Consider the following 16,413-nt stretch of genomic DNA (forward strand, 5'->3'; position numbering starts at 1 on the left):
CCTTTATTTCATGTTTTTATAGGAGGTAAAGATGCTGCTTTTTGAATTGAGACTTAGGTAAGATTGCTATGTGAGCTGATGAACCTGCTGTGCTAATGTTTCCTCCAAGACAGGCAAATATTGTGGCAGATATAGCTCATTGTTCAGAAAAATGAATTTTCTCTTCTTCCTAAATAGCTTGCATTGAATGTGGCCAGATGACTGAGTTCTAGCCAATGGGATATGAGTAGAAATGATGTGTTGAACTTCCGGGTTGTGATTTTGAGATGTGGTCATGCCTGCTTTTTGCTGTCTTTTGCCAGTCTGCTGGCTGAATTCTGATATAATATAGGGAGGCTGGCCAGGCATGGTGGCTCACGCCTATAATCCCAGAACTTTGGGAGGTGGAGGTGCGAGGATCACAAGGTCAAGAGTTCGAGACCAGCCTGGCCAACATGGTGAAACACCATCTCTACTAAGAATACAAAAATTAGCTGAGGGTGAGAGCCCCTAAGGAGGAAGGAGTGGTGGGGTAGAAGGAACCCAGGCAACAATGAGTTCATGGATGACCTATGTTGAGACTTCTATGTGAGGGAGAAGTTAAGAGTGATTTAATTGTAAATCACTCTTACTTTGGCTCTGTGTTACGTGTGGTCACACTCAATTTTAAACCAAATGTGTAGTATTAAGGGATAAGTAAATGTGTACCAGGCTGAAACATTTTGAAAGGACAGCAATAAGAAACTGGACGGCTTGAAAACCAGAGACTTACTGTTACCCAGTCTGGAGGACAGAGGGCTGAGATCAAGCTGTCTGCAGTGCTGGCTCCTTCTGGGGGCTGTGAGGGAGATGCTGCTCCATGCCTGTTTCCCCAAATCTTGGCATTTTCTGGCAATCTCTGGCATTCCTGGGTTTGTGGCTGCATCACCTGCATCTCTGCCCTCCTGTCCACACTGAGTTCTCCCTTTTTTATTTTATTTACCTAAGTTTTATTCATACGTTAAATATATTGGTTACAGCATGTCTTCACAACTAAATTAGCATTTTTCTCTAAGGTTTGAGAGCTTTAACCCTAATATGGATTTATTTAGCTGCCTTTGTTAGGGGACCTTAACATAAGTGTGCATGGCTTACTGTGAATACTGGATGAATATTTACTGAACGAATGAACGTGAAAAGAGGTTTTTACAAATAAAGTCATCAAGTTATCGACCTGAAGATAAATGTAAGCGTATGTCATCACTTGTCAGTTTCCCAAAGGCTATTTGAAAAACCAGCATCTTTGATGAGCAGAGCAGCCTGCAGTCACCCAAGCCGCGTGTTGAGTAATGGTGAAACACACAGCAACAAATCAGATATTCGGGACACTGTCAAACAGATAGCCAAGGAAACTTTAGACATGCAGACTTTCCTCTTTCTGTATTATCACACAAGTCACACTATGTTCTATTTGATTTTGATGCAGAATTATATCAGTATTACCTAATTAGAAACCACTATAAATTGCAAATGAAATCCTCTCCTGATGGAAATGAATATATTCATACTAAATGATCATATAAATAATATCATACATTTAAATCTGTGAAGAACAAGTTTTATATTTAGAAAATTGGTGATTATCAAAGATAACCTTCCTTTACACCTGAATTACGTTAAAAGGCAAGTGAATCACATTAAGATATATTTCTGTTCAGTTATCCCAGTAAATTCTCAAAACTAAAGCCAGGGTAACATCAGATATGTCTTCTTTATGTTAAACATAAATATGTGATGTGATTTCACAGTGTGGACATATATCAAACACAAAAGAGCGCTCATCACAGAGTGGTTTATTAACTTCAGATAACTTTTCTTTTATTAAGATAGTTTGACTTGTAATCTTAGCACTTTGGCAGGCTGAGACGGGAGAGTTGCTTGAGCCCAGGAGTTTGAAATAGGCCTGGGCAGCATGGTGAAACCCTGCCTCTACTAAAAACACACAAATTAGCCAGGCATGGTGGCATGCACCTGTAATCCCATCTACTCAGGAGGCTGAGGATCACTTGATCCTGGGAAGTGGAAGTTGCCATCAGCTAAGATGTTACCACTGCACTTCAACCTGGGTGACAGGGTGAGACTCAGGCTCAGAAAAAAAGAAAAGAAAAGAAAAGAAAAAAGATAGTTTGGTTTTACATTTGCTGCAAAAGTAGGTAAGGAGTCAGGCTTTTTGTTGTTGTTGTTTTGAAAACATTAACCTAAAATAAAAGTTTAAAAATTACTATCTCTTGCCTGAGAAATTTGTTGTTTATTAATTTTAGTAGCAAAATAGTTTTCGCTACTAAATAAATAGAATTCCTGCTGTCTGTGCAGTTTGTTCATTACTGCACAGCAAGCATCCAAACCTGTTGGTCCTACAACAAATTATGGTGATCTAGCCAGGAGTTCCTATTGTGAGCAGTGGCACATGGCTCAGCGCCACCTTGTCATTGGGATGGACCCAGAGACAAATCCAAGCAGCTGCTCACTTTCATTGAACTGGGGGCTGTCCCCTGTGCCTTGTCTGTTGATGGGCAGTGACGATTCTGGTGCATAAATTGCCTGCTGCAAAGTACCAATTTCTCATTTTGAAGACGTCTTTGGTAAATTTCCTCTATGCAGCTGGCACCCTCTTTTCTTTCCCCTGATTTGTTGGCCTCTTCAGAGGTCTTGTGGCCTCTTTGGGGTTTGTGGTTTCTTTGGGAGTCTTGTGCCCTCTTTGGAGTGCTTGTTCACTGTCCCCAATAATAGGAAGGGTCTTGTTTGAGAGTATTCCCCCAATATTGGAAAAAAAAACAAAGAGCATTGCTTGGGAAAAACACTCTTAATTTTTAATATTTAAAAGTTTATTTTGGAAGACCTTTTGTTTGTCTTTGTCTTGTCATGTATGTTTATATTTGCAGAAAATGTCCCTAGAGGAAATGCTAGTGAAAGTTCAGCAGGCCTAACTTAGGGTGGCCATCCACTTTTCCATCTTGTCCAGAGACCACCTGCTGAACTCCTGGACGCAGGTCATTCCTCTCCACTTCGATCCCTGGATCAAAGGCGTCAGGGGCCGACAGAGGCGAGGTTGAGCCTTTCCAGGTCAAATGTAGGCGCCGAGCGGAGGGACTAGTGTCCGTTTTTGGTGTGTGCGTCCTCTCAGCCGGAATGGGTTATGTTGATTTTGTTCCTCCAAGCAGCCCCATTAAGCTGCATCTTGTAAATTGGGAAAGCAAGAGGTGTCTTCTTCAGATCATTACAATGGGTAACTCATCCACTAAGGGGAGAAAAAACTGCAAAAACCATGGGAAAGTTAAAAGGCATGCCATCTTCCCTAGGACTCCAGCTGGTGCCATACTACGGCCTGTTCTTGTGCACATTTTAAACTGATGGGCAAATTACTGTGAGGAAAATTCCGAACTCAAAAGGTCGATTTGCAGCTATAGGATTAAAAACTCTGTGTCTATCTCTTTATTTTCTTTTCTGCCTGCTTTGAATCTGCTATTATTAAGCTATTGGTGTTGAGATTTAAAAAAAACAAAAACAAAAAACCCAACTTCGTTTGTGGTACCACTCATTCAAAGTTACTTGGAGATTTTGTTTTTCTTACACGATTCTACCAGTACAAGCTGAAATGTAAGCATTACAACTCATGTAAAGCTGGGAGTGGGGGGGAAGGATATATATATATTTTTCCCCATAAAAAGTGCTTTCCTCAAAAGTTTGGTCCACAGCCTTGAATGGATTACCTATCAAGGCACATAAAGTTTAGCCACGTGAACAGTTTTGTCTGAACTAATTCAGATGGAGCCCACTTTTATAAACTGGTGACTTTGTATTGCTATTTCATGGCCAGAATTCCAAATTAAAAGCTGTAAAATCCTTGTTTTTATATGTGTATATTTGTGTTTAGATAAATTTACATATATAAACATATATTATGTTATATATTAAGTCTACATGATACTAACACAGCTTATAAATAATAAATTAAGCAAATAAGCCCAAATATCTTTCAAGTTAAGGTGATTTAAATAAATACTTAAAAAACTGGCTTTAAAATTATTAGTAACATTAAGATGTTTTCAAAATTGTCAGCATACGTTTTTGTCTGGGTTTATTGGCTAAATGGTTTTATATTTGTCTTTGCTGTATCTATTATGGTGTCAGGGTTTGGCTTGAAGGATGTAGAGCTGTAAGCCCAGCCAAAAAAAAATAATCTTTGTTTTTATGTATTTTTGATAAATAGGCCCAATTTAATGTTGTTGGTTTAATAAACACAGCTAAATCTTCTGAGTTATTGGCAAAAGTACTCATAGGTTTAACTTCCATGTTCTTACTTAGATAAACACCTGATATTCACAAGCTATAAAAGTGGCTAACAGGGTGATCATTTTAAATGACTATCTTTGTCTAATATCTCAGTTTTCATTAGTAATCTAGTTAAACTGTTAAAAATAAATTGATGTAAATGAGACAAATGCTTATGAGTAAACTTTTGTATAATTTAAATCTTAAAATTATCTTAAATACGCATTAGATGTGTGGGTCATTTCCAGCTAAGAAAGTGTTATGATATTAAAAAAACTTTCTAAAAATTGTGGAGTGGTTCTCATCCATAAAGTATGAATGTCTGGCAGACAATTCAAAATTTATCGCTTCCTTGATTTTCACTAAAATTTAAGGTTACTAAGAATAAGGATTCTAGTTAATATGCAATTCTGTATATTAAATGTGCCAAAAATATGTTCTTATTAAAAAAAGAATAATTTTGTCTAATTCAGAAATTATCTAAAAGTTGATTCAAATTATAGACTTGGAAAGGTTATTCACAAAACAGGGTTAAATAAAACCAATAAGTGGGAGAGAGAAATATTTAAAGAGTTATGACTACAAAAATATTTTAAATATGCAAAAATCTTGTAAATTTTTGTCCTAAAATAAAATAATTGGTTATTTAAAAAAGAAAAAAGTTTAGGACAAAACAAAAATTTGAGAATGTCATTTATGGCCTATGAAAGTTATAATAAGGTTCATAAAAGACAATTCATTAAAAAAAAGTTTCTGGCTACGTGCAGTGGCTCATGCCTACAGTCCCAGCACTTTGGGAGGCCAACGCAGGCAGATGCCTTGAGCTCAGGAGTTCCAGACCAGCCTGGGCAACATGGCAAAAACCCGTCTCTACAAGACATAAAAATTAGTCAGGCTTGCTGGTGCATGCACCTATAGTCCCAGCTACTCAGGAAGCTGAGGTGGGAAGATCGCTTGAGCGTGGGAGGTGAAGGCTGCAGTGAGCCTCGTGCATGCCACTGCATTCCATCCTGAGCAAGAAAGTCAGACCCTGTTTATTTATAATTTTATAAAATAATTTTAAATAATTTTTCCAAAATGTAGTTCCCTGTATTAAAATAAAATTTTATTAAGATACTAATTTGCTCTTAATTAAATTTTAAGAGGTTCTCATTTTAATTTTATAAACTGTTTTTTTAAAATCCCCTCAGATTTATATTTCAGAAGTTCAACTTCTGCTGTGTCTTGCTGCTGTCAGCTTTTTCACCCTTTGAGAAGGTCTGTGATAATAACTCTCTTTCAACTTTTTTGTCAGCACCTCTAACTTTTGCCTCTGTTCCTAACTTCACTGTGATAGCATGACACTGAAATGCTTATCTTAAAGGTCTGAAAAAGCAACATTTTCTTCCAGTGCATCCTGACTGTATACTCTTGGCTTTTCTTGATATGTCTAAATTGTTCTGTGTAACAGGAAAACTTCCCATGTTGTTACTAGGAGTCCTGTGTAAATAGTTTTCTAGTTTCTCGTTTCCTTTATAATATAGTTTATATTCATAATCCTGGAGACATACTTCCTGTATCTGATGAATTCAAGTCCCTTTTTCATCAGGTTTGACTTTCAGGTTATCGAAATGGGCTTCCCATAAGGAAAAGTAATCACATTGCCGGAAGTTTTTCTTTGCCTTTTTAATAACTGGCCCAAGAAACGGAGTTTTACATTTTGCCAAGATAATTTCGATGTCGTCGTTATTAGGTTTTTAATTACTTAAAAACACTAGGCTTTAAAAGGATATATATTTTTACATACATATAACCTTCAGTATTTTCTTTAAGGTCTTTTAATTCTCACTCTTAGTTAAATAAATGTTTCTTTACAATGACCTCTGATTCTGTTTTGAGCCTTTCAACACCTTTGATAAACATCTTCAAAATCAAATACTAAATTAAATCTCTGACTTATTTCTGGGGTTTATCAAAGCTATAAAAACTAATCACTGCAAGGTTGAAAAATCTTTTTACAGCTTCCTGTCAGACCGTGAGCTGCAGCATCGCCACTTCTAGCCTGACAATTACACATACTAGAAGAAAAATCAGTTAATGGACTCCCTCCAGCCCCTTTGAAAGCATTCTTTATTTCAGGTGATATTAACTAATCCTTGATAGTGGCACCTTGTTAAGTGACAGTGCTTTGACTCCTGGGCACCCATATCTAATCTAAAAAAGGCATCAACTCTTGCTAAATCTTAAACATTTCTACCTATATGTGACATCAAACTCAAGTTAACCAAAGCCTCATCTTCAGACCCAGAAAAAGATTCTAGTCAAAATGAACTGCTTTCATGTGACATGGAGCCAGAATTTAAAGTTATTCAATCTCTCTAGGCTCTGGGACTATCGTGAAAGAGGTGGATACGTGAAATTCCAAGAGCCAGTTTTGAGGGATAAATTAGTTTAGATCCTCCAGATTCAGATGGGCACATGGATGCCTAGATAGCCAACAAGTTGAGAAACTTTGCCTCTTTAAACTCCTTAACTCAAATGGACTTAACAAAGTGCTTATGTCTTATATAAATAATTGCTATGTCAGTATCTAAGACCAGGATTCAATTCTGTAAGCTTACCTTTGGCTTTTGGCTCTTAGCTGTTATGCTGCTCGGAAGTTTTTTTGAAGGGTTAATGAGTGTCTGCTCACCTCCCCTGCCATCTGACCTAGAACATTTAATTGGCTATAAGTTTTTTGGCCCTAAGTCCTTTGGCCATACGAGTCCCACTGAGAAACCAGATGGACACAGAGCAGGTAGCCATTCCACCCTGGGAACAATATGGCACAAAATAGAAGTTTGGCCTTCAGTGCTGCCTCTGGCATCTCTTAATCAAAAAGCGGAAGTGTAAAATCCTAAGCCCCCTGTACTGACCGAATGGACCCTCTTGCGGCCAATGGGACCACAAAAAACCTTAAAACTTAGTTCCTGAACATGAAGAGTTGGGAGGTCAGACATGCCTCATAATACACACTTCCTTTTTGAGTCTAGACACAACTCACCAGCATTAATATTGAAATAGAAATCATAAGACTGACAGAACAGACTCTGTGTCAATAAAATCTCACAAATACCTCCAGGATTTTCAGTTCATTTTACAAGGACTTTTACAAATGTGGGCTCATAATTCTGACAATAGGGGTTATAATTATAGTCCGGTATATGGCTAAATACATGCCATGTGAAGACAGTGCACAGGAGCCCTAATGTGTTCATGCTGCACCCCTGAAAACTGGGCACCCACAGACACTTGCTGATGACTGCCAGGCAGCTTTTGTCCTGGAATCCTGACTCTTACCCCAACTGTGCCCCTTGCTAGCAGGAAAAAGCTAGAGTGGTCTTCACCCAATTCACACTGTATTAGCTCTCACGTCAGGGCTGAGGTATGATTAAGGCTAGGGAAGACTAAAACCACCCCTATATGCCTTACGAAATTGATCAGCACATTAACATTAATCGTTAAGTCAGTTTATTCCATGACCTGCTTTCTCATAATTATTTAATGCCTTTTGCCTCAAAATCATGTAGGCCCTTTTATAAGATTATAATTCCCCACAACTTAACCATTATAAATCATTAAGTTTTCCCTTAGAGATAAGCCTTCAAGTCCTGCATACTAATAAAACTGCTGACTCAGCTAATCTCAAAATTCCCCCTGACACCAGCTGATCTCAAGCACCCTCCTGGCTTCAGCTGGTCCAGAAAACCCCCACAAGAAGCTGACTCACCAAAGAATGCAGTTTCAGTGTCCTGACAATTTCATCTCCCTTACCCCAACCAATCAACAGCCCCAATTCTCCAGCCCCTCACCTTCCATAATCCCCTTAAACACCCCAGCCTACAACCTCCTGAAAAACTGGATCTGAACATCTCTCCCCATCTCCTTGCCCAATCCTCTGCAGTAATTAAACTTTCTCTGCTACATTCCTCCTATCTGCATAACTGGCCTATTGCTACACAGCAGACATACCTGTTGATTCTGTAACAATAATACAGTAAGTCTTCACTCAGTGTGGTCAACAGATTCTTAGAAACTGCAACTTTAAGTGAAATAATGACTCACAAAACCAGTTTCATCATAGGCTAACTGATGTAAGAGTGAAGTTCCTGTGGCATATTTTTGGTCACAAAACCATCACCATGCTTATAAAAAAAAAGACCAAAACACGTTTGCTATTGAGCATGGAAATAAATGTGGGCTATACATACATTAAAGAAAGGTTAATAAAAACAAGTAAGATAATTACTTACCTGTGTATTCCAGTTCAGGATGGCGGGTGCCTGGAGCCTGTTTTGGGAGCTCAGGGTGCACTGAGACCGTGTAGACACACCAATTCCAGGTGAATTATAAAGCGCAGGTATGGGGACAGCTTATGGATGTGAGAGGAAACCAGAGGACCTGGAGAAAATCCACGTAAACATGGGGAGAACACACCCACTCCACACAGTGGCCCGGGCCAGGGATCATTTTTTTTCCTCATCAATGTTATAATGAAACAATGTGAAAAAAAATGACATGATTCAAGGACCTGCTGTACAGGTTGATGACACCCATGCCCAGGTTAGGGCTAGAGCCAGACACTGGTGGCCTGGTGAGTATATTTGAATAGAGCAGCGTTTCTGGGGGTGCAGAGTCAGACATCCTTTGTTAGAAGCCCAAGGGAGGTTTTAGAATTTCCAAAAACCATTTTTCTGTTTCAGGTGCCTGGCTATTACTTTGGAAAAGACTTCTTTTTCTAATGCTGATTTATTAAAAATCTGCCTAGAAGATCTGAAGGTAAGATTTTGGACTCTTCATTCTCGTTGGATCAACGCTTTCTTTGAAGGCCGTTGTATTAGTCAAGCTTCTCTAGAGGGACAGAACTAGTAAGATAAATATGTATATATAAAGGGGATTTTATTAAGTATTAACTCACATGATCCCAAGGTCCCAAAATAGGCCATCTGTAAGCTGAGAAGCAGGGAGAGCCAGTCCGAGTCCCAAAACTGAAGAACTTGGAGTTTGATGTTCTAGGGCAGGAAGCATCTAGCACTGGAGAAAAATGTAGGCTGGAAGGTTAACCCAGTCTTGCCTTTTCACATTTTTCTTCCTGAAAAGGATGGGTCTGCCTCTCCCAGCCCACTGACTCAAATGTTTATCTCCTTTGGCAACACCCTCACAGACACACCCAGGATCGATATTTTGCATCCTTCAATCCAGTCAAGTTGACACTCAGTATTAACCATCAGAGCAGTATTTGTAGCAACTTACAGCTTTGTAGACAGGTTTTGGTCAGGACTGGGGAGGAATGGTGGTGGTGATAGAGAAAGCAATGGATTGAAAGACACAAGGAACACAGCAACCTCTTACCCTCTCAAAAGCTTAGCCTCCTACGTGAGTGTGACGTCGCTGTATATTTAAATACTACTGACTCTAGTGATGTCATCAGTGGTCTTGTTTATGGCAGTGCACTCTCATCTTTAGCATAATTGGATACACACTTATTTTCCCTCAACCTCTTTTTCTTCACGTGCTCCTACTTTTTGACTGTCTACTACTTTTAGGTTGATTGTGCTTTGAGGCGGCCACAGTACCTCGTAATACATGCGATTACCCCTAGGCTGAGTAAGAAATTGTGTTCAAGCCACTTGTTGGTTTATTAGGAGATGAAGTGGATGTTGCTGTAGTCTTTTGCTGGCTGCTTACAGGGCAGGCGGTGGGGTTGATGGAGTATATCATTAGGGCCACGTTAGGGTGTGAGCTGGAACTCCAGAAAGGCAGGGAGAGCCTTGTCAGGATCACTAATTCCTTCCTGCCTCAGTGATGCTGTAGACATGCATTATGAGGAATGGTGGCGATCATCAGGGAGGACTAAAGTGGTAAATAAGTGATGGGAAGAAGAAATGGCAGGTATCATACATTTAGAGATATGTCATACGGTTGATGAAGTTCATTATTCTGCGTTCTACACAAGTTCTCTCCTTTTTCAGATTTTTAAGGCATTGATTTGATTTAATGTTTTAGTTTCATGGAGATTCATTTTAATATTGAATGTCTTTGACTATGCATATAAGGTAACTTGCTGCATTTGTAAAGTTTAATGCATAGTTATTTAATCTTGCCAATAGTTTTTCTTTTTTTAAAATTATACTTTAAGTTCTGGGATACCTGTGCAGAGTGTGCAGGTTTGTTTTGTATACATGTGCCATGGTGGTTTGCTGCATCCATCCCCTCGTCATCTACATTGTCCTAATGGTACCCCTCCCCCAGACCCCACCCCCTGACAGGCTCCGGTGTGTGATGTTCCCCTCCTTGTGTCCATGTGTTCTCATTGTTCGACACTTACTTGTTGAGAACATGCGGTGTTTGGTTTTCTGTTCTTGTGTGATGATATCCTGGATAAAGTTCTGTCCTTTTTGTCTCACATACACTCAAAATAATCTTTAAAAGCTATAGATCCCTTGCATATTTTTAGTTTGTTCTCTTAACAATTTTCTCATAAGTTTAATAGCTCAAATGATGCAACTTCCTACTTATGCCAGATTATCTCTGTTTATTAAATATATTTTTATCAAAACCTTATGGTGTAGATTTTATAATTCACCTTATGGAAAATGTAAGCCATATAATCCAACTGGCAAAGCCAGTCCTTATTGTCAAACTGATCAGCTAAATTACATTTGTTTTGCGTTGAAAAAAAGTCTGAACTAACTTTCCAGTTCGTAGACATGTGTTTTTTTATGATGGCCACTTCACCTTTGAATTCTAATTCATAAGTGAACTGATAGATGGATGGATGAATAAATGAATCCATGGATAGATGAATAGATGATTGCAGTAGATCAATAGATGAATGAATGGAAAATGGATGGATGGATAGATGGTTAATGGATGAATGGGTGGATGGATGGATGGATGATGGATAAATGGATGGAATATAAGTTGGTTCTCTAGATGAAATAAGGCACTGCCCTCTTTGATATTTCTTGAGGACTCTCTATTTGCTCTTCTGCCACAGGACATTCTCTTAGGAACCATGCATTTTGAAACTGCCCTTTTGTTTGTTGTCCAGATATTTTTGCATGTAGGAATAAGATTCAGACTGGCCGAGAGGTATGTGGTGTACAATGGAAAGGCAGATGTAACGAAGATGATCTTTCCAAGCAGGACAATCTGAGACCAAGTACCCCTGGCAGTTGAGGATCTGGAAAGTGACAGTTAAACTGGCCATATTCTTGTATTGTCTGGAAAGTCCTCATGTATTTCACACTACCCCAGCTTGAAAAGCAGTGCCCTAGAAGACGAGATTAGAACTGGTAGATAAAACGAAACTGCCTAAACACAAAGTGGCCTGCTTAATTCATTATGTAGGGTTTTTTTTTTTTTTTTTTGTCACTGCAGTTATTAACAGAACCCTGGTGGTCAGTCATCAAGGATGCTATAGGAGGGCCCCTCGCATTGAATATAAATTTGACTGGGGAATATTTAAAATTTCCCTTCCAACTCGAAAATCTATGATATTCTAGACAGTGTGGCTTAATCTATGATGTGCATTGAGTGGATCTTAATATTATTTTAGAATCCTGAAAGTTTGAAAGGAACTCATTATCTCATAATAAGCAGTGAGTATTTATTTTCTCTTTAATGGTCTTTATCTCTCTGTTTTTACACACTGGCTCCATCTTCTGAAGTCACCTACTGTTTGCTGCCACTTAGCTAACAGGAGATGTAATCTACTTAATAGTACGTTAATTTTTTTTTTTTTTTTTTTTTTCTTCAGAAGCAGGAAGGTCTTAAAGTGTGCTAGAAAGTATGCATGGACCGGGTGCGGTGGTTCATGCCTGTAATCCCAGCACTTTGGGAGGCTGAGGTTGGGGAGAGGGTCACTTGAAGTTAGGAGTTAGAGACCAGTATCGAACTGGCCGATATAGTGAGGCCCCGTCTCTACTAAAAATACAAAATTAACCAGGCATGGTGGCGCATGCCTGTAATCCCAGCTACTCTGGTGGCTGAGGCAGGAGAATTGCTTGAACTGGGAGGTGGAGGTTGCAGTGAGCAGAGGTCATGCCACTGCACTCCAGCCTGGGAAGCAGAGCAAGTGAGACTCTGTCTCCAAACAATCAAACAAACAAACAAACCAAAAGTCGAAAGTACATATGAAGGTGACCCTTAATTCTGGGTTAAGGGACATATTAGGGAGTTGGGGTTCTGTCCACAGGTTGAAAAGAGCAGAGAGAAAGGTTAGCCTATTAACTCAGTTTTCCCACCTTGGCAAAGAAAGTTTGTATTAGAAGTGTACTGTTTGTCTCTCACACAATCAAAAAGGGAGTAGAATTCTGGCAAGTTTTCTATCTGGGCTCCTGTGGTAGTTCTGCCCTAGCAGGTCTGAACTAGAAGCTGGGAGGGGTGTGGATTGGTGCAGTAAGGTGGGACGTATGCAGGGAGCCATCTTTTATCAGCCCCGCCACTTCCTCTACAACTTCCAACACCTAAAGATAATGGCACTGGTTCTGCAGCAAGGGTGGGAGTGCTTTTACACAATAGTATCTGGGAAAATATTTACTTCTGGCCTTCTGGCAAAGGATTGGCCTTTTTATATTGTTCCGAAGTGAACTTCAGAGGAGGTCCTCCCCTGAAAAGTCACAACTGAAGGAACTCACGGCAGATGGTGGGTAGGACTGGTTTTTCATTTGTTGTCTTTAGTTTTTTTCTTCTGTGTTTTGGTCTGAATTGCTATTGACTGTTTCCATTTCAAGCTAACCCAGGCAGCACAATAACGTCGTCGGTAACTTCTAATGATGTCTACCCTGCAGATGGAACCAGTTATAGCAGTCAGGTTTGTTTTTTTTTTTTTTTTTTTGAGATGTAGTTTGGCTCTGGTGGCCCAGGCAGGGGTGCAATAGCACGATTTCAGCTCACTGCAATCCCCGTCTCCCAGGCTCAAGTGATTCTCCTATCTCAGCCTCCTGAGTAGCTGGGATTACAGTCACCTGCCACTACATCCAGCTAATTTTTGGTATTGTTAGTAGAGGTGGGGTTTCACCATGTTGGCCAGGCTGGTCTCGGACTCCTGATCTCAGGTGATTCACCTGCCTCGGCCTCCCAAAGTGCTGGGATTACAGACGTGAGCCACTGTGCCCAGCCGCAGTCAGGTTTTAAAGGGACTTTGTTTTGTAGAAGCCAGAATAGAGGAGTTGTCACACGTAGAGATCCGTTCACATAAGTGGGTCAAAGGTTTAATAAGCTAGAATATTATCAAAATTCCATTGGCTCTATCAAAGTAAATGTCAAGGAAGTGGATTGTACCACACTCCACTTTCTACCTGATTTATAGCTTCTAAGTGGCTGTTTGTATCAGAAGACAAATCACAATTTTGTCATCTTTATGAATTAATTGCTTGAAGGAGAATGATTTAATGCAGAAAGGTAAGTTAGTTAAGATAAGGAGAGTTTAGTAAGCGTCATGACAAAAACATGGGGTGAGATTAAGCCAAATACATACACAGCTGACATAGATCTTAAAAATAGTTTCCCCTAAATAAAACAAATAAAAAACTTTTAAAAATCAAAGTCCCATTTTTTAATGGGAAAAAACAATTGGTCATATGAATTAGGGAAGAAGTCTGATAGATACATGCATTATACACAGGATGTTATGATGAGAGACATGTCATTTAGTGAGTCTAGAGCATTGATAGTGGATTTTCATGTAAATATCCTAGCCCACTGCATTGTCTAGAATGAAGAGAAATTCCAAGAAGAGAAGTATGATGCAATCATTTTTTAAAGAATTACAAAGGAACCCTAAGGTATCGATCAAAAGATTTAAAAAATTGATGCAAGCATCAGTTTTTGGGATCAATCTTTGTTTACATGCTGATGAGCCCATCATGTTTTGGGTGTTATGAGGGGTTCAGAGCTCATTTTACTCATCTTTGGTCTACACAGGTTTGCCTGCTCAGCATGTGGGAATCAAAAGACACCTTCTGGGTCCTAATAAAAATGTCTATCCCTGATTGCGTGCACTGGCTCACACCTGTAATCCTAGCACTTGGAGGTCGAGGCAGGTGGATCACTTGAGTTCAAGAGTTCAAATCCAGCCTGGCCAACATGGTGAAACCCCATCTCTACTAAAAATACAAAAAATTAGCCGGGCTTGGGGGCAAGCTCCTGTAATCCCAGCTACTTCAGGAGTCTGAGGCAGGAGAATCGCTTGAACCTGGAAGGTAGAGGTTGCAGTGAGCCAAGATCACGCCACTGCACTCTAGCCTTTGTGACAGAGTGAGACTCTGTCTCAAAATAAATAAATAAATAAGCCCTATAGATTAGCCCCTGGATTATGTTTTCTCTATCTGAAGGCTTTTCTCCTGCAGAGATTTCTGATTTCTCAGGTATTTCCTAATAGTTAATTGGCATATGATTGGTGTCAAAATAGGCAGAATAAAAGCTTGGGGGTTGGAGACGTGAGTTGAAATCTCAGCAACATCTCTCACTAGCTGCATCGCCTTCGATGACACTCTCTTTCCCTTTTGTTGCAAGATTGTTAGTAATTCTACTCTTATAAACTATGGCTAAAATATTCTCTTTAGAAACACAATGCTAAAGAAAGCGAGTGTCTCCACAGTCCGAGGCTCTCATTCCAACGGGATTCTCGTCATTATTCTCCATATAACTGAAATGAAAACTAATCTTTTACAGACTGTTACTATGAAGGCTCTTTCTGCCTTCTCATAACCTGTATGCTGTTGTTTAATTCTCATGGAGAATGACAAGTTCCACTGAACTTGTGCATGTCATCTCCAAGAAAGAGATGCAAGAATTAAAGTGAAGGGGTGGCAGGCACAAAGCCCAAGAGTGACCATAATTAGGCCAAGAAACATCCACTTCCAAGCCATGGCTGACTGCATCCTCTTCACCACCCTGTAAATGCTCTGGACCACAGAATGTCTTTTCAAAAAAGTGCCGTCTATACTCTTCCAAACCTTTCTAGGTGAGATTCAATTGCAATGAAAGATCATTCATGCTTATTGCTTAAGCCATGTTAATTTTTAATGCTTTTAAAAATACGCTGTGTAGTTCAAAAAATATTAATTTTTATTAGACATATATGATTCCTGTGAAAGAAACATTTATTTCACGGATGAAATATCTCAGTTCAGTCAAATAAAACAATAATTGGGGGAAAATATTTAAATCAATTGATCGGTTGGTCATATTTTGTAAAATTTCTTCTCCACGTAACCATTTGGATAAGGAAGTGGCAAAGCTTTTCCAAAAGCTATTTATCAACTACCCAACAAAGTAGTTTTCAGTTGAAAATCAACTCGTACTTAATGGATATTTCCAACATTGACATATTCTTATGGTTTATTAATCTTCCATACTTTCAGACAATGTTTCTTTCCATAGTCAATATTTCATATTGCATGAATGTGTGCAGCAAATTCAGGAAGAATGTAACACAACAGAAAACTTTTCTTCTTCAATCTCATACGAGTTTTATATAAAAATGCCTGCTATTACAGAGTAGTGAGAACAGCAGTTTCTTTTCTGGACATCTATGTTGATCTGAATGGTAAGAGTTCTAGCATGAAATAGCAAAAGAGAGAGGGAGAGGGCATGTCCAGTGTTTCAGTGAGCAGAGGTTCAGGTCGTAAACTGAGGATGAAGATATGAAGATGTAATGACTGCCACAAAAAGTTGCAAGGGAAAGAAAGTATATATATATAAATAAATATATACATTATATATGTATATATGTAATCTTTTTCTATATTTATGTAGCTGTAAATGTAGCTCTCTTTCTCTCTTTCTCTCTCTCGTACTTCTTGTTCTTTCTTGCACTAAAGACTAAAGAGGCAATGGTTGGTTTCTATGGTACAGGTTGTAAAATAGTAAAACAACCATGAAGTGCTCAAACATGCCATTCAAAAATACGTCATCTCTTGCCCAGAGTAACTTCAGTTTGTACCTTCACTTCCAGCAATTTTAAAGTCAGTGTAATAAAATATGAAGCTTGTGTTTTTTTCTTCAGTGAGAAAATATTTTCTGTGGAGTCTAAAAGAAACAAAAATACACCTGGAAAAAAAAAAAGATAAGCATTCCTTAAAAGAAAAGAAAATT

The sequence above is a fragment of the Cebus imitator genome, unplaced genomic scaffold (genome assembly GCF_001604975.1).
Source record: "Cebus imitator isolate Cc_AM_T3 unplaced genomic scaffold, Cebus_imitator-1.0 Scaffold75, whole genome shotgun sequence".
Classification (NCBI taxonomy): domain Eukaryota; kingdom Metazoa; phylum Chordata; class Mammalia; order Primates; family Cebidae; genus Cebus; species Cebus imitator.